The 18,493-nt window shown below is 54.5% G+C and overlaps 1 protein-coding gene across 1 annotated transcript in view; it reads left to right on the top strand.

Annotated features, from left to right (window-relative positions):
• SMPD1 (sphingomyelin phosphodiesterase 1) overlaps positions 1-18,493 on the top strand; it is a 182,674-nt gene that overhangs the window by 11,825 nt on the left and 152,356 nt on the right. The window lies entirely within an intron of this gene.

Below are 18,493 nucleotides of genomic sequence, written 5' to 3'. Positions count from 1 at the left end.
GCCAAAGGTTTAAGCTTTTGTGTTTCCGAGGGATACGCAGTTGCCTAGTAGCTGGCCATAACAGAGCAAGAGTTGGCAAATGGTGCGAGTATCTGGACATGAGTTCGGTGCCTGGCAGAGGCCTATTAACTCTACAAAAGCCCAATACTGTTGGCTTTCCCAAAGTTAGTTTTTAACAGATCTTCAGTGGCAGGAACGGTAGTGAGGACACACATGTTGCTTATAACTCAAGTGGCTGAAGGTACACATAGTTAAGATAATAATAATAACAATAATAATATTACAACAGGAACACATTTACAGCTGCTATTAAGCCTTTAACATCCAGAAGGCGGATTAGAAATAACACTGGCAGGATGGAGCTAGTGCCAAGAATCCCAGGCGGGTGTGTTATGGGTGGGGAAGGGCAGGTAGTGGATGGAAATGGCCAAAGGGATGGCAATGGCCACCAGTGTTCAGCAGGGGGTTTGGGGGGGTATAAAGGAAAACCACCTCAGCCTGTGTCCTCGCTCACAAACCAGCTCCCTCCTGTCTGTACTCTAATGCAATGGTTTTTGTCTCCTAGTGGCAGCCAATAGCTAAAAACTAAAAACAGACCTCCGTTCTCCGAATGTACATCTTCCGACACTATGGCATGGTGGAACTTGCTAATAAAAGGTGCTCGAATTAAAAATGTAATCGCATTAGTTCAATTCCTTGATGACATTTCTCTTGAGACCGGCCCAGTGACCTGAATTTGAATTTAGTCTGAATTGTTTTCTTCTGATCCTGAGTTATAAAAAAAAATGTTATTGCTCTAAATGCTGTTTTATATATTAACTTAAAGCAAATTGCTAAACAATTGTATTACAATTTAAATACAATAAATAAATAAACATTTTTTTTTTAAAAAAAACAGTCCCGCCAACCCGAAGTCCGCCATGGCACAGGTACAGGTGCCTAGGGAAGGGCGGTGGCGAGTCTGCGTGTTGCTAAGGGGTTGGGACGAGCTGAGGGCCCCTGTTGTGTACTACGTACACGTAGTGCGCATGCGCGAGGCTCAAGGAGCTCGCGCATGCGCGGTTAGATAATAAAGGCGGTGCCCGGCAGTTGCAGCCGGAGACCGGAGCCATCGCACGTCTCCGGCGTGTGTCCTTGATATGCCTGTGTGTGTGTGAGTGCACGCGTGGGTTGCCTGACTCGCGGATCACCCGCGAGCATCTAAAACTGGCGACGAGGCGGGACACGAACCGCGACCTCGTTCCAACACCACTGCAGGAACGAACGGAGCGCGAAGCAGTCGCGGACCGCTCGAAACAGCCGGCGGCCATTTTGAGCGTTCGAGTGAAGTCGTCACACACAGTGGTAGCGGCCCGTTCTGGGTGCTCGTGCGCCATCTGTGAGTCACCAGCAACCAAATAGGACAATTTTTGGACACTTCACAGCCCAGCAGGAGCAGGGCTGTGATAAAAGGAGAGACAAAGGACAATAGAGAAGATCTTTGTCACAGCCAGGAGTCGGATCACCAATTTTCTGTCAAGACCTTACCGTGAGTACCCAGGGAGATGGGTGATGAAGAGGGTGCCGCCGCCCCAGAAACACGCAGGGTACGCACCACCCTAGCGCCCATGCCCGAGTTCGACACTACAGGCCCACCATCTAAACTCGGCCCCAAATGGCTCACATGGGTTAAAAGACTGGAAATGATGTTCAGGGCCTCAGGAGAAACAGAGGATGAGGCAAAAATTGCCATCATGATGTACTCGGCAGGCACGGAGGTCCAGAAGATATACGACTCCCTTGACATTCCGGTGGCAACTTATGACGCAGTTAAGCAAGCGTTAAGGGATCACTTCCTGCCGCTTGCGAATGTCGATTATGACAGATTTGTCATGGGGGCTGAAAGGCAACGCAGCGAAGAATCGTTAGACCAGTTCTGTGCCCGTCTGAGACGTCTGGCGAGCTCCTGCAGGTGGGCCGATGAGGAGGAAATGGTCAGAAACCAACTACTGCAAGGATGCTGCTCTGGCAAACTCAGGAGGCAAGTCCTCAGGGAACCAGGACTAACCCTCCGGCAGATCCTAGACATGGGTAGGGCGCATGAACTGGCGGAGGCCAGAGGATCAAAGATGGACGCAGCCAGCATCCCCAAAGGGGAGGAAGAAGCGCTAGCTGTCAGGCGTTTCATGCCGGGAAAGGCCAGATGGACACCAAAGACGGAGGAAAGGACCACGAGATCGAACTCGTCCCAATCTTGCTCGGACTGTGGGTACGATCTCCCTCACAGGGGTGAGTGCCCAGCGAAGTCAAGGACATGTGGCAGATGTGGGGCCCCCGGACACTATGCCAGGATGTGTAGGGCCACTGTGCCCGTGGCAGCCAACAGGGGACCAGAGAGGTTCACGAGGTATGGTGCCCGTAATGTGAAGGGCATATCTTCTCTGGAACAAGAGATACAGGACATGAACATCGCCGAAGAAGAGGAAGAGGAAGAAGAAGGTGAAATTTTCTGCATCTCCAGCATGGCAAGTGGCCCCGGAACTAGACGAAAACCCACATGCACCGTGAATATTGGAGAAGTCCCCACCCCAGTCCTCATCGACACGGGGGCATCGGTGTGTGTGCTCGCGGACAGACACTATAAGGCCCTTGCGGGCCCACCGAAACTCTCTCAATCAAGAGCCCAAATATACGCGTTTGGCGAGGATGACCCCCTACCTATCCAAGGAGTGTTCATAGCCCCGGTGTCCCACGGAGGGAACAGCATCAAGGCGAGATTTTTCGTCACGAGTGTGAGCCCGCATTCCTTGTTGAGCTGCGCAGCATCGGAAGCGCTTAACTTGGTGCACTTCACATTCGCTGTATATCTGTCGGACCTGAACGGTCTACTGGCACGTTTTCATGAACTCTTCAGAGGGATAGGGAAACTTAAGGCTGACCCTGTGCGGCTCCACATTGACAAGTCGGTCAGGCCAACGGCGCTAAAACATCGCCGCATCCCTTTTCACCTGAGGGCCCAGGTGGAAAAGGAACTTCAACTCCTAATAGAACGAGACATCATCGAGAAGGTTGAAGGGCCGACGCCCTGGGTTTCCCCGATTGTTGTCGCCCCAAAGCCCAAGCAACCGGAGGCTGTGCGAATTTGTGTTGACATGCGACTGCCCAATTTGGCGATAAAAAGGGAGCGTCACATCACACCAACTCTGGACGACATTGTGGGCGAGCTCCAAGGAGCTAGAGTCTTCTCTAAGCTGGACTTAAGAGCCGGGTACCACCAGCTGGAACTCCACCCGGAGTCCAGGTATATAACGACCTTCACAACCCATGAAGGACTATACCAATACAAGAGACTCAGTTTTGGAATATCCTCCGCGGCTGAGGTATTTCAAAATTCTATCAGAGGGGCCCTGTCGGGGCTAAAAGGGGTCATAAACATGTCGGATGACATTCTTGTATTCGCCAGGTCAGAAGCGGAACACATTAAGCGCCTGGAGGACACTTTTCGCAGATTGCACGACCTTGGCCTAACGCTGCACCAGGAGAAGTGCGAGTTCATGAGGGACAGCCTGGAGTTCTTCGGATTCATCTTTCACGCAGGAGGCATTTCCCCTGATCCGAAGAAGGTGAAGGACATCAGAGAGGCTTCGTCACCCACGTCCCCGGCGGACGTTCGCAGTTTTTTAGGCATGGTGACGTATTGCGGACGGTTCATTCGGGACTTGGCCTCCATCTCCGAACCGTTGCGTGCCCTCACCAGGAAGGACGTGGCTTGGGCATGGACTGGTAAAGAACAAAGGGCGTTCACGGCCATCAAAGAAGCCCTGTCCGAACTTGACACCATGGCATACTTTAACCCAACCCGGGAATCGGAGATAGTAGTGGATGCCAGTCCTGTGGGGCTGGGGGCCGTTCTCTTACAGGCAGATCAACAGGGAGCGATGAGGCCCATCGCGTATGCCAGCAAGGCACTAACCAGCACCGAGAGGAGGTATTCCCAAATTGAACGTGAGGCCCTCGCAATATTATGGGGCTGCAAGCATTTCCGTTTGTACATCCTGGGGAAGCCAGTCGTCGTTGTGACGGATCACAAGCCACTGCTGCCCATCCTGGCGGGTGCATCGTCCAAACCACCACCGAGGATTGAAAGATGGATGTTATCCCTCATGGAATACGGGGTAAGGCTAGTCTACCGCCCAGGGACCCAAAACCCCGCCGACTACCTGTCCCGCCATCCCTGTTCAGGGCAGTCAGGGGAGACCACAGAGGTTGAGAATTGCGCGGACTCCATTCATCTGGTTGTCGAGTCGGCACTACCCGTGGCGCTATCAAGGGAAGTGATCGCCAATGAGTCCAACTCTGACGAGGCGTTTCTGAGGGTGAAGGAAGCAGTAACATCGGGCGCCTGGAAGGACCTCCTCTTGAACAACGCCAGGAGAAACGTGGAGGTGCAAAAGGACCTGCAGGCCTTGTGGAGTGCACGTCATGATCTGTCCGTGACGACCGACGGACTGCTGTTGAGAGGACACAGGATTGTGATTCCCAGATCCCTCATCGCGAAGGTCCTTCACTTGGCTCACAATGGGCACCAGGGAATGACCAGGATGAAGGCACGTCTCCGACTGAAGGTCTGGTTCCCGGACTTAGAGAAAAGAGTTGAAGAGTTTGTGAGGGCGTGCATCCCATGCCAGGCCACCAGCCCAGCTGACAGAGGGCCGCCAGTGCAATCCATGGCGAGAAGTGAACTACCCTGGGGGACGGTCCATGCCGACTTCGGCTCCACCGGTCGAGGACTGTACTTCCTGGTTGTGACCGACCAGTGGTCACGGTACCCGGAGGTGGAACTTGTAGAATCCACGGCCAGCGATCACACCATCACAGCACTGGACAAGATCTTTGCCACCCATGGTTTTCCGGTGGAGTTGTGTTCGGACAATGGGTCGCCCTTCCAGGGGCAAGTATTTGCACGGTACTGCGAAGAAAAGGGGATAAAGCACCGGAAAGTCACCCCGTTATGGCCAAGGGCCAACGGCGAGGTAGAGCGCTTCATGCGCACCCTAAACAAGGTTTTTTGGATTTCCGAAAATGGAGGGGAAGACCTCCGGAGGAACCTGTTTGAATTTCTCCGGGAGTATCGGACAACCCCGCACCGATCCACGGGAGTTGCCCCGGCGGAGGCACTCTTTAGAAGAATACCGCGAGGGCTCATACCCGAGACCGAAGGGCGAGAACCTGGCGTGATAAATAACGAGCAGGTGCAGTTGGAAAGAGTGGCCAGGAACGAGAGAGAAACGATACGGAGACGGTTACCCGAGAAGCAAATAGCAGTTGGGGACACTGTCTTGGTACGAAACCGAAGGTCGGAGGGCAAATTATCGACAACCTATGAGACCCAACCGCTAAGTGTAACTCATGTAAAAGGCACCATGATCACTGCAGCCAACGCCAGAGGCACGATTACACGGAATGTGTCTTTCTTCAAGCGCATCCAGACAGCAGAGGATGATGAGACGGCGGATCGTGCTCCGGCGCAAGAAAGTGTGCCAGGACCGGCAGAGGGCCCTCCAGCAGCTGACATGCCGGTGGCAGAGATCCCTGAGGAGACGTCGCCACGATACCCGAGCCGGGCAGGACGAAGACTACCTCAGAGGTTCAGGGACTTCATCATGGACCCGGCTCCCTAGCGGAGAAGGCGAGGACATGTCCTGGTCATGATGACAAGCAAGTTTTGTGTTAATGTTGTGTTCATGTTGAACTGTTCTGTTTTGGGGGAAAGAGGAGGAGTGTTGTGTACTACGTACACGTAGTGCGCATGCGCGAGGCTCAAGGAGCTCGCGCATGCGCGGTTAGATAATAAAGGCGGTGCCCGGCAGTTGCAGCCGGAGACCGGAGCCATCGCACGTCTCCGGCGTGTGTCCTTGATATGCCTGTGTGTGTGTGAGTGCACGCGTGGGTTGCCTGACTCGCGGATCACCCGCGAGCATCTAAAAGCCCCTTAACGACTACTTGTGGCCTTTCGGCCTAGTTAGCTCAAGTTGACGCAATATCCTAGGAGACGTTACCTTTGACCCCAGCGTGGGGCTGGCCCCCCACTGCCATTCCTCTGTTGACATTATACCTCTGCACCTTTGGGAATGTGCAGACAGCAAAGGGAGCCGGCCTCCACGAGCTCGTGGGAGCAGCTGGCCTTGCTCGCTGATTCAACTAAAAATTGTCACCGTTTGTTTCAAAAACACAACTGTTGCAAAGTAAGACTTTAGGAGCCACAAGTACGATATGATAGGTTATTTATAACGCGCCGAATACCCAGCGGGGACCCGGGGATCGAACCTGTGTTGCTCCGTGTGGTCTTGCTTCCATGGCGAGCGCCTTGCCCCTGAGCTATCCTCCCGAAATACGTTCGTTTTCACAGGTTGCTTTATTTAGGATAGCACAAGTAGATGACTCGGTTAAGGGTCTGAGCCACAGAGGGGACACACTGGCACCCACGAGCCAAACCAGCTCCCACAACTGCCTGAACTAGAACTCTTCTTCACAAGCAAACTTTGCATGCACCCAGGATCTCAAGACATGAAAACACACGCCAAAGATCCCACATGGTGCCTGACGCGTCTCTGCACTTACTGGAGGCGCACGCGCCCCAAAGATCCCACATGGTGACTGACGCGTCTTTGCACTTACTGGAGGCGCACGCGCGCGCCAAAGATCCCACATGGTGGCTGACGCGTCTTTGCACTTACTGGAGGCGCGCGCGCGCGCCAAAGATCCCACATGGTGCCTGACGCGTCTCTGCACTTACTGGAGGCGCGCGCGCCCCAAAGATCCCACATGGTGCCTGACGCGTCTCTGCACTTACTGGAGGCGCGCGCGCCAATGATCCCACATGGTGCCTGACGCGTCTCTGCAATTACTGGAGGCGCGCGCGCCAAAGATCCCACATGGTGACTGACGCGTCTTTGCACTTACTGGAGGCGCGCGCGCCAAAGATCCCACATGGTGACTGACGCGTCTTTGCAATTACTGGAGGCGCGCGCGCGCCAAAGATCCCACATGGTGACTGACGCGTCTTTGCACTTACTGGAGGCGCGCGCGCCAAAGATCCCACATGGTGACTGACGCGTCTTTGCACTTACTGGAGGCGCGCGCGCCAAAGATCCCACATGGTGACTGACGCGTCTTTGCACTTACTGGAGGCGCGCGCGCGCCAAAGATCCCACATGGTGACTGACGCGTCTTTGCACTTACTGGAGGCGCGCGCGCCAAAGATCCCACATGGTAACTGGAGGCGCGCATTCGGCATTGCCTGCCTCTTCCCGTTACAGACGAAAATGGGCTTCACAACAAATGATTGCATAGTAACCGCTATGCACCTGCCAACCCCTTCCCCCCACCCCGGCCTTATGGTGCTAGGGTGGTGGAACCTGGCACCACTTTCCTGTGAGACGTTGCTGGGGGTGGAGGGCTGAAGCCCCGGGTCTTTTGATTGTAGCCCCGAAACAAGCTCATGGGCTACAACTCAAAAGGCTGGTTGCCACGAGTCCCGACATGAGCATAGCCCTGGCTCTTTTCCAAACCTAGCAACACCCATGCAGCCCTCCACAGGAGCTCAGCCTTCCTGGCACTGCCCACGCTGCCAGGAGACTTCATGGCATGCATAACACGCAGCCAGGTCTGGTTTTTCAAACTTCATCACTTTGCATGCTGGATTTGAGGCCTATAATTGAAAGGAGGAACTACACATCCCATAATGCATAGTGTTGTTGAGTGCAAAAGCAGGACTAAATGTAGACCGCATGGCGCCACTTTGCATAGATCAAGTGTGTTCCAGGCTTCCAGCCCTTTTGTGAGGGGAGCGAGACATGGCCGCGCCCTTTTAAACCCTGGCCTCTCAGCTGAGGCTTTGTACGCTAGTGCCCAAAGGAGTGGGACTTGCGATGGTCGTTGCATATGATCATGACTCCAGCCCCCCGCTGAGCAGGCGGAGACCACCAGGCCTTTTTTCTTGGGTCCCTGACGACCCGGAGACCTGATTTCAAACAGTGTAGGTGGCAGGAGAAGTGAACATTCTATGTTCTATTGGGGTTCTTGTTTAAAGGGTGGACTTGGCCTGCCATCCAGTGGGCAATTGGTGGACCTCTCAAGCCTTTAGGTGGGCCAGGGCTTGGCAGGACAGAGCCCTGGCATTCTCCAATATTGCTCAGGGGCTAGGTCGCTGCCAGCACTCCCTCGGTCTGGGGACTGCCTGCAATGTCTTCTGTGTGCCATGCTTTGAAAGAATGAACCAGCTATGCCCTGGCGGCACAGGACTGCTTGTGCCTGAATGCTGTAGCTGTCCACAGGAGTATACAGGGCTTGTGGTTTGCAGACAGGCCACGGTTGGGGTGAGTGTTGTGGCAAATGGAATGAGCGCCAAGCCCAGTGTGCATTACGTGCTCAGAAGGTTTGCATGCTATGCTTAAATTGCTATCAGTCAAATTTGTCAAATTGGGGGTCATTCTTGTGTTCCCAAAGTGCACATTGAGTTTATGCGAAGTAGGCAGCAGCCCACGTTCTGGTCCATCGCTCTTGAGCGCTCTGGTCAGCTGGGGCCTGCGTTCAGAGAAGCCACACATTGGGCCTAATTCCAGGTCGCTGGGTCTGGTAAGAAAGTGCTGGTATTGATGTATACCTGCACTTTACTGGACAGGCCGACTACAGGTTTGCCAGTGGGGCACCTGACATACCACCAGCTAAAAGCCCCACCTTCCTAAAAAGCCGTCATTACCGACACCGCTGCTGGTAATGACGGCAAATCCCGTGACTCCATGAATGGGGATTAACTCTGTCACTCGGAATCCGGCGGCGGCAGTGCAGCCGGAGCGAGTGTCGGAAACGGTAAAAGCCTTTGCCGGTATCCTGGCTACTAGCAAGGTTAGAATCCGTCCCATTGTGTTTTTGTAGAGGGGCTGAGCTGCTTTCATGCCCAGCAGGCGGGGTGCAGCAGACAGGGTGCAGCAGGAGCGGGGCGCAGCAGGAGCAGCACTTAATTGTTTAGGGGAGCATTTAAACAGAACTTTTCAATGAGAGGCCACTCATTCCAGCAGCCATTCTTTTCCACGAGGGCTTCCCTTTCAGCCATAAGAACTGCAATACGGGGAATTTTTTATGCTGAAAGCCCAGCAAAGCACCAGTTAGCCACAGAAATAGATGTCTTCTTTCAAGACACTTATTATATGTCAGCACACAAAAACGTTTTGTAACAGCTTATTTGTATGAATGAGTTTATTTGACACAACTAAAAGTATTTGTTTTTGGGTAGAGTGCCACATTTTCCGCTCCTTCTATACGAAGCGTGCCTTTGTCATGCAATGAAGAACAGCCAAGTTAGCTCTTCACAAATTACTTTTTTTATTTATTTTTTTGTCTAAGGGCCTCATCACGAGGTGGGTGGTATCCCGATGGTAAATGTGCCTTGATGCCACCCAACACTATTAGTGTTCCTGCAACTCAGTCCGGCGCAGTTTGCACCGGATCCCGAGCTCCGGTGGCACTGTTAATCCCCATTTACTCTGAGTCCATGGGACTGTATGGGGCTTTTCGGCGTTATTACCGCTGGCGGTAATAGCCCTGAAAATGGGCGGAATGAAGAAGGTTTTATCCCCAGCAAAAAACTGGAGGTAAACATTCCACTTTCAGCCCATCGGGATTGGGCGGAGTAGTACTGCAGCGGCATTTTTACTGCTCCGCCCAACCCCTGATGAGGCCCTAAGTATTGAAAATATGTGTTGAAAAGTCACAGGCCATTTTTTAGCCTTATACTGAACTGCATTCTGGTATTTGTAGTCTTCCAGTCAGGTTGGTGAGGAAATAAAGCTACAATTAAACTCTTTTTGCTTAATGTGTTTCTCTAAGGAATTGAATAGATTGGTCAGACTGATTTTTTTTTTTTAAACTTCATTTTATTAGCATTTTCGTAATGTAACAAACAGACTGAAAGCTTTACCATAGAGTATACAAGTCACAAGCCCGAACAAAAAAGAAAAAGAACCCCTCCCCCCCTCATCCTCCCAAAAAGACGAACCCTCCCCCCCAATAACTTGAACCCAGTAGAACCCCCTTCACAGGGAGACGCGTTGCAAACTTTATGTGACCGGAGTTCGGGAAAGAGCGAGAATTTCAACTGCATGTTTGGCTGTGTGTCATCCGCTGTCCCCCGGGCCGTGGGCGCCCTTTTCCATCCATGTTCCCTCCCAGAGCATCAGTGGACCTCCCATCCCCAGATCTGCTGTACCCCATACCAGTTAGTCTGGAAAGAGATCATGTCATTGTTCATCATCGCCGTTAACTTCTCCATCAAGAACATGTTTCTAACCTTAAGTAGCCAGTCCTCCTTCGCGGGAGTCTCCCTGCTCTTCCATTTCTGGGCCAGGGCCACCCTCCCAGCCCTCAGCATTGTTTCCCACATTCTCGGGTATCTGTATACCTCCGTATCCTCTGGGGGAAGGCCCAGCAGCACTGTCAGGGGATTATGGGGGAGCAGGTCCTCCGTAACTTCAGCAATCCAACCCCTTACCCTCTCCCAGTATGTTTGCACTTTCGGACAGTGCCACCACATGTGGCCCCTCGTGCCTGCCTGGTCGCATCCCCTCGGGCAAACGGGGGATGTTCCCGTGAACATTTTTGACAGTTTGATGGGGTCTCTGTGACACCCCTGTAGGATCTTAAAGTTGTGCTCCATGTCCGCTGTGAACAGGTTCCCGTGGAATGCTATTTTAAATATCCTCGACCAGGAGTCCTCCGGGATTTCTTCCCCGGCCAGGTCGTTCCAAAAAGTGCGGAACCCCCTCCTTCTCCCCAGGTCAACAGTGTTAAGGATTTTATACATTTCAGATACCGCCCCCTTCCTGGAGGTTGCAGTGTCGAGTAGTTTCTCAAAGGGGGGTCATCTGTCTCTTTAGATTCTGGCCCCATGATTGATCACACAGGATACCCTTCAGGCGGAGGTACTCGAATATGGAGATTGACTCCCGGCCGAGGGCGACCCTCAAATCTTCGTATGGTAGGAATTCTCCCTCTTTAAACATTTGTCCAGCCCATTCCATCCCTGAATCTGACCAGGACTGTGCATTACGGAACCCCCTGCTTCCCAGTCTAAGTGGGTGACCCCAAAGGGATGACATCGGGGACGGCCATGATGTCAGATGTGCCGTTTGGGGGCCCTCCCTCCAGATTGCCCAGAGAACTCCCAATGTTGGGTGGGATTTGAGTCTGTTCGGGATGTATTTATGTGGGGCCCATAGGAGGTCGCGCACTTTGAGTGGGTGCGCATCCATGTCCTCCAGGTACGACCAGTATGTGCCATCCCTTCCCTCATGTGTTCCAGGAGGACGCGCAATTGGGCGGCGCGGAAGTAAAGGTGGAAGTCAGGCAGCCCGAACCCCCCCTCCTCTCTAGGTAAGGTAAGAATGGCCTTTGCGGTCCTCGGGGTCCTGCCCTGCCATACAAACTCGCCTACCGCGTTCTGGAGAACCCTGAAGGTTTGGTCGGGGACGCTGGTAGGGAGAGCGGTGAAGAGGTATAGTAAGCGCAGGAGTATATTCATTTTCACTGCCGTCATGCGGCCGTACCAGGACAGGATCATGGAGCCCCATCTCCTTAAATCGGCGGTGACCTGTGACATAACGGGGTCATAGTTGGCGGGGGCGAGATTGGACAGGTCCCTGGTCAGAAAGATCCCCAGGTATCGGATAGAGGTCTTCCCCACCGCTATTCCCCCCAGACTGTCCCGAGAGTCCAGGCCTGGGTCCCGAGTTCTCATGGGGAGGAGGACTGATTTAGATGTGTTGATCTTTAGGCCTGAAAAGTGCCCAAATGCGGACAGCAGGGACAGGAGGGGAGGGAGTGAGGATCTTGGGTCCACCAGATAGGCCAGGATATCGTCCGCAAACAGGGAGAGCTTGAATTCTACATCCCCTCTCCTGATCCCCCTGATGTCTGGGTGTGTTTTGATTGCTATTGCCAGGGGTTCCATATTTAGGACATAGATCAGTGAGGAGAGTGGGCATCCCTGTCTTGTTCCTCGTGATAGGGGGAATGGGTCTGATAATCTACCATTCACTTGGACTCTGGCCTTTGGGGCTCTCTATAACGCGGCCACCGAGTCCCTGATGTGTGTCCCGAAGCCCATCCTCTGAAGGGTGAGTTCCATGAACCTCCACTCGACCCTGTCGAATGCCTTTTCTGAGTCCAGGGAAAGGACGCTCGCGTCTAGGTCCGACACCTGGGCGTAGTGAAACAAGTCTATAGTCTTACGAATATTATCTGAGCCCTGTCTCCCCCTAACAAACCCCACCTGGTCGCCGTGGACCAGCTTCGGTAGCATCCCCTCCACCCGGCTCCCGATGACCTTGGCCAGGATCTTGACATCAATATTCAGCAGGGAGATCGGGCGGTAGGAGGAGCACTCCGAGGGGTCTCTACCGTCCTTGGGGAGCACTACAATGATTGCCTCCATCATGGAGTCCGGGAGAGGGCCCCCCTCCAGTACTGCATTGAACACCCTGACCAGGTGGGGGGCGAGGGCCGACCGAAACCTTTTGTAAAAGTAGACTGAGTAGCCATCTTCACCCGGGGAAGTGCCCACCTTCATGCCACTGATCGCATGTTCCACCTCCTCCTCGGTCACCGGACCCTCCAACCCCTCCGCCATCTCCCTAGTCAGGGACGGGATCTGTATGGAGTTTAGGAATTCCTCGATCTCCCCCCCGTACCCCTTGTATTCGTACGAGTATAGCCTTTCATAATATTGGCGGAAGGCCTCTCCAATGTCGGAAGTATCATATCCCAGCTCCCCCACCTCGTTCTTCACTGCCTTCACCATTCTACTCCTCTGTACCTCCCTCAGTCTCCAAGCTAGGATCCTGTCCGCCCTGTCCCCTTTTTCATAATACTTTTGTTTAACCAGGTGGAGGCTTCTCTCTGTTTTGTGGAGGAGGAGGACTTTTAGTTGGAGCCTGTAGTCGTCCAGGCCGGCCACCCGGTCACGTTTTAGGGGCTCCGTAGGGGGGCCTCCCGGTTGGAGTTGGGCGATTTTTCTCCTCAGATGCCGTTCCTGGGCTTCCCTTTCTCTTTTCCTCTGGGCTCCCAATTGGATCAGGACACCCCGCAGGGTTGCCTTAAAGGCGTCCCACAGAGTGTGTGTTCGCACCTCACCATTGTCATTGAGTTCAAAGAAATCTGCAATGGCGTCAAGAACCTCCTGGGCTAGGACCTCATCCTTCAGGAGGGAATCGTTACACTTCCATCTTCCCCTGTGTTCATTAAGACCCCCTCTTGCTATGGTGACTCGGACCAAGTCGTGGTCAGACCAGGGGACTGGGTCAACCCTATGGCCAGTGACAAATGGATACAAGGTCTCGTCCACCAGGACATAGTCTATCTGGGAAAATGACGTGTGTATGGATGAGTAGTAAGTGAAGAGGGGGGTGTCCGTTCTAGGGGTCGGGACTGTGTCCACCAGGCCCAGCTCCGAGTTGACCCTCTGGAAGCCCCCTGCCATGATCTCATCAGGTGGCCTGGGGACCAGCTCGTTTCCTGTCCCGGGTTGGGTCCAAGACCATGTTAAAGTCCCCCCCCACCACCACCGCCCCGTGGACAAAGCCTTTGAGTTTGTCCCTCACCTCCTCCCAGAACTGAATTTGGCCTTCATTTGGGCTGTAGACAACGGCTAGGGTAAGTGGGGCTCCCTGCAGGGATCCCTGCACCATCAGGTAGCAACCCTCTGGGTCTTTCAGCACGGCCTCTTTCTCAAGCCCCACGTTCCTCGCCACCAAGATGGCCACCCCTCTCTTTTTATTTTTGTGGGATGCACTGAAGACCTCCCCAATACCTCCTCCCCGGATTTTGAGTTCCTTCCCCCGTGGCCAGTGGGTTTCCTGCAAAAAGAGGATGTCGAGGTTGGCCCTTCTAAACTCTCTGCAGACCAGGGATCTCTTTGTGGGCGTGTTTAAGCCCCGTACATTGAGGGAGCCCACTTCCAGGGCAGGCAGACTATCAGCCATAGTGCCCGATTCCCTCCCTCTCGGTCAATACCCTCGTATCTCTTTTCTTCACGTGCTCCCTTGGGTCTACTTTGTGGTCCCCATTGTTCCCTCCCCCCACCCCCCGGGTGAGCCTAGAACACCCCAACTGCCCCCCGTACCCCAACCGTGTCTGAACAACCCCAACTCCGTAAACACCCCCACCCCCCTCCCCGGCGTCCAGCCTTCTGGATGCCGGGGAGGGGGGCCTTCTGCCATTGCTGGCTTTTGGCCGAACCACCAGCCTGCCCACCTCGGCCAGGCATTTCACACATAAAGCTCATACCCTTGAGCCCCCAATGTTCCCCCCCGGCTGTAAACCGACTTTGTGTCCCCTGTACATGCTGTTCGTGGGGACGGTAGTAGTGGTAGACTCTCCGAATCTGCGCATATCCGTCCCGGATTCGGTGGGTCACCCCCGTTCTCAGTCCTCGGGGTCGTTTCGCTCCCCCGCTTTTGCTGGTGATGGGGTGTTCATTTTCCGAAATTTCCTTGCACCGGTGCGCCTTCTCCTCTCTCCGGACGGGCCGGGGCTATTTGTTCTGAGGTTCTCTGGTCCCACTGGTCCCCTCCGGGGATGCGGATCCACTGTATACTCTTGAATAGCACTCCGGATATCTTCTTCCGTGATCAGGGTTGAGTGTTGGCCCATGTATTCAAAGTTCAGGGAGAAGGGGTAGCCCCATCTATAACGCACGCCCTTTTCTTTGAATAGTAGCGTAAGGGGTCGGCACAGTCTGCGCTTGGCCAGCGTGTAGGAGGAAAGATCCTGATATATTGAGACCTGAGCGTTGTTGTAGGTGATTTCTCTGGTCTTTCGGGCCTCCTCCAGCACCTTTGTCTTTTCCGAATAATAGTGGAACCGGACCAAAATTGACCGGGGGGCCCCCGCTCTGTCCCCTGCCCTATGCACTCTGTCAAATGTGGGCTCGGTTGTCATCTCCTCTGCGAATAGGAGGGTGATGATGTCCTTCACTATTCGGGTGACGTCCCTCTCCGTTTCCCCCTCCGCTTCAGGTACCCCGAAAATTCTGAGGTTGTTCTCCCTCCCTGTTTTCAAAGTCATCCATCTGTCGGGCTCTTTCCTCGTCTCTCTTCTCCAGGGCCTCCAGCCTCATACATAGTTGTATGTCCTGGGCTGCTGTTGAAGATTGGTTGGCCTCCACTTGTAATAGTCTATCTTCGACCTTGTCCACCCTCTGGTCCATTTTTTTCAAACTTCTGGGCTATATCGGAACGCATGTCCCTGATTTCCTGCAAAATCGAGGCAAAGCCTCTTTCCATTGCTGCCGATGAGGGGGCTGCATCCTCGGGTTGGGCCATAGTTCCTTGGGGGCTCGTACTCATGTTACCTCTGGGGGTCTCCTGGAAACGGTATCCCTGTAAGGCTTCTCGCCAGTTCCCTGGTATTTGCCTGCAGCTCGCAGTGTCGACCCCCGCCCACTCCGGGTCCGCACTCGATCTCCCTCCCGGGGCGCAGGTGCAAGGGGGGGAGGCCAGGCGAGGCCGCGCCGCTCGCGAAACAGATGGGTCTTGGCTGTAACCTGGGGGTTAGTCTTTTCTTGGGGGGGGTGGGCACACGCCCCACCCGTCCCTGGGTGGGGGCCTCACAACCCGCTCGATGTCTGCCGCAGTGGTCCGGGGCTTCTTCTGGCCGCCCCGTAGAAGGGTGTCACGTGTGGCCTGGGCCGGAGGGGGCGGAGGGCACCACGACCCTGACGCCCTGCCCGAGGGCTCTCGTGTTGTGGGGGGGGGCGGGCACACGCCCCACCAACAGCGGGCGGGGGCCTCACACCCCGACCACCCCAAGTTCTTCTGTCCGTAGGGGGGGGGCAGGGCGCCCAAGACTGGGCCCCCCTGGATGGGGTCGATGTATTCCGGGGGGCCCCCCCGCGCTTAATCCGGGTGTGCGGGGAGATATCCCCACCCGCGCCAGCGGGGGAGCGGGCCCGCCCCGGGGACTCCAGACGGGGGCGGAGGGCGTCTGAGCGCCAGTGCGCTCCGCTCGAGCGGATCCAACCGCAAGCGCTCTGGGACGGTCTCCCGGGCCGGGGGGCGCTGTTCCGCCGCTTCTCTGGTCCGGACGGTGGGGGGGAGGGGAGGGGGGAGCCCGTCTCCCAAGCCGCCGCCGGGCTCGCAATACTTCCGGCCTCTCGTCAAGGCCTCGTCCCTCTTCTGGCGTGGGGCCCGTTCGGGCAGCGTTCAAGTGTTCAGGCCACGTCTTGTTTCGCTGGACCCGATCTCGGGAACCCCGGGGTCGTCGGGCTCCGCTCTTTCTCTCGCGGGGCGCCCCGAGGGTTCACCCGTCCTATTCGCCGCGTTGGGCCCGCCGGGGGGGTCTCAGGGGGGGCTCAATTCCCTCTGGACGCCTGGCTTCGGGGAGAGCAGCACGCTCAGGCAGCCATTGCCTGCGCGCCCCCTGGTGGCCCCCAGACTGATTTTGTTTCTGTTTTATATCCCCTGCACAAGAGTATTGTTGAAAACCATCATGAGGGTGATGAGGTGAAAGAAGCCGAGGGAAATGAGCCGGGATGTGGGGTCTTCGGGTCGCAGGCTTGGAGGGGTTTTCCCCCTGTGCTGATTCGGGTAACATTTGAAGGCCTGTGACATTGCTCTGAGGGCTTCCGGCCCTCACTGGTAAATAGGTTCCCCTTGGATCAGACTATACGGCAATTCTGTAGTGCGGGCCCTTTGCCCTGCCTGCACCAGGGTCAATCCACGCCCTGATGCCCCCACCACCTTGGAGCCTTATGTTTTTAAAATAATAAAAGCATCGCTTGGAGATTCATTAGAAAGTGAAAATAATCCTCCGCCGGAGCTTCTGAATTCCGAGCATGTTGCCAGCTGGGACAGTGTGGGCAAAGATACATATACACCCTACATAGAAAAGCAACCGTGAAAGCGCCGCAAAGCCAGCACATTGGTGTTGCACCGCATCCGAAAGTCAGGCGGCAAAACATTCCTACCAACCAGAGCTGAGAAGATATGTGGTCAAGTACCGGCGTTACAAACTGGTCTCCGGTCCTGGCTTTGCCGCTTACCTGAAACGTGTGCTCCTGGGCAAACCATAGTGTTCTCTCACGATGACGTCTCTGGCAAAATGAGAGGTCCTTAGAAGTGGTTCCGCGGTCATTGCCCGCCCCCCTCGTGATATTGCCCATGTATAATACCAGTGACGTGCATATACTACACGCCCCCCAAACCATGCGTCTCTAATTTACCAGGGTCCCTTTAAGTATCCGACATGAGCTGTGACTCGGTTTCTGTGCCGACACCGATTTCCATACATATGAAAATTAGGGAGGGGGGTTGCATATGTTTTGCTGCCCAGGCACCGACAGATCAAAGGCCTGATGCTGGCGAACCCCACTCTGTTCGTATAGATGACTTATTTACCGAATGACCTGAATTGGTTTTAATTTGCACCCGGAACCAGAGATGTATGTGTTTCCAACCTGCAGAACCGATGCAAGTGGACCCCCTTGAGACCCAGCGGTGCGGCGCAAAATAAAAGTTTGCCGGGTCTTATGATGTATTGCTTGGGGGCCACGCCCGTCGCACCGTAGACTATGCAGAGCAATTAGGCAACAGCCCTTGTTTGAGCACCCCCCACCCCCACCCCCTAGATGTCTCACCCCAGTAAAAGGATTGGGACTACTTACTGACACAACAGACTCGCGTTATAATCCTGGCGACCACGGGTCACACGCATTGTGTGATTCTGAGCCTATCTCTTTATCGCCGTATGCCCGAAGCCCTGTTATCTGCCGCAGATAATACGGGTTGTGTGTCCAGGGGGAGCGCTGCGTGAGTCGATACACTCTTCTCATCCTGGACGTGTCTCAATGAACTCTGTAGTGCGGTGGCGATGTGGCAACGCCGAGGCCCAGGAACCCCGTCTCCTCAGGCCTCTGCCAGATACTTGCAATGCTTGTCGCATGCTGCGAAAATGAGCTGGAATGTGGGGAGAGGCCGTTTTAGGGGGTTGACCAGGGGGTCAGCATTCCTTGTGCTCTGTTTGGGGCAGGAGCCAATCTCATCACAGGCCTAGAAAGGCCCCCCAACTTCAAACGCTGTGTGAGTTGTGACACTTGCAAATCGTGTATGACCGGATTAAATCCTTGTTTGACAACATCCCAAGGCTGCCAAGCGTTTCCATGTCGTGTGTGACATCCCAAACAAGTCCCGGCTTTCCAGTCGGCAGCTCTTTATTTATGTATGTATGTATGTATGTATTTGTTTGTTTTGTTTATTTAGGCATATTTAACGCCCAAACCCAAGGGTATCACGGCGTTTTGTAAGGACAGGCAAGATACGTAGGCAATAACACAGGCAAGGAGTGACTCGTAGTTATCGAAGAGCCATGTCTTCTGGGACTTGTAGTTGCTTCTTTCGACATTATGACTCGCATTCCAGTACGTTTGTACTGTAGGCTGGGGCCGGCAGGTAGTGCTACAGCG

The sequence above is a fragment of the Ambystoma mexicanum genome, chromosome 7q (assembly GCF_040938575.1).
Source record: "Ambystoma mexicanum isolate Mex_15411 chromosome 7q, UKY_AmexF1_1, whole genome shotgun sequence".
Lineage (NCBI taxonomy): Eukaryota > Metazoa > Chordata > Amphibia > Caudata > Ambystomatidae > Ambystoma > Ambystoma mexicanum.
Note: the sequence above shows the minus strand (reverse complement) of the source record. Positions and strands in the feature narration are given on the sequence as shown.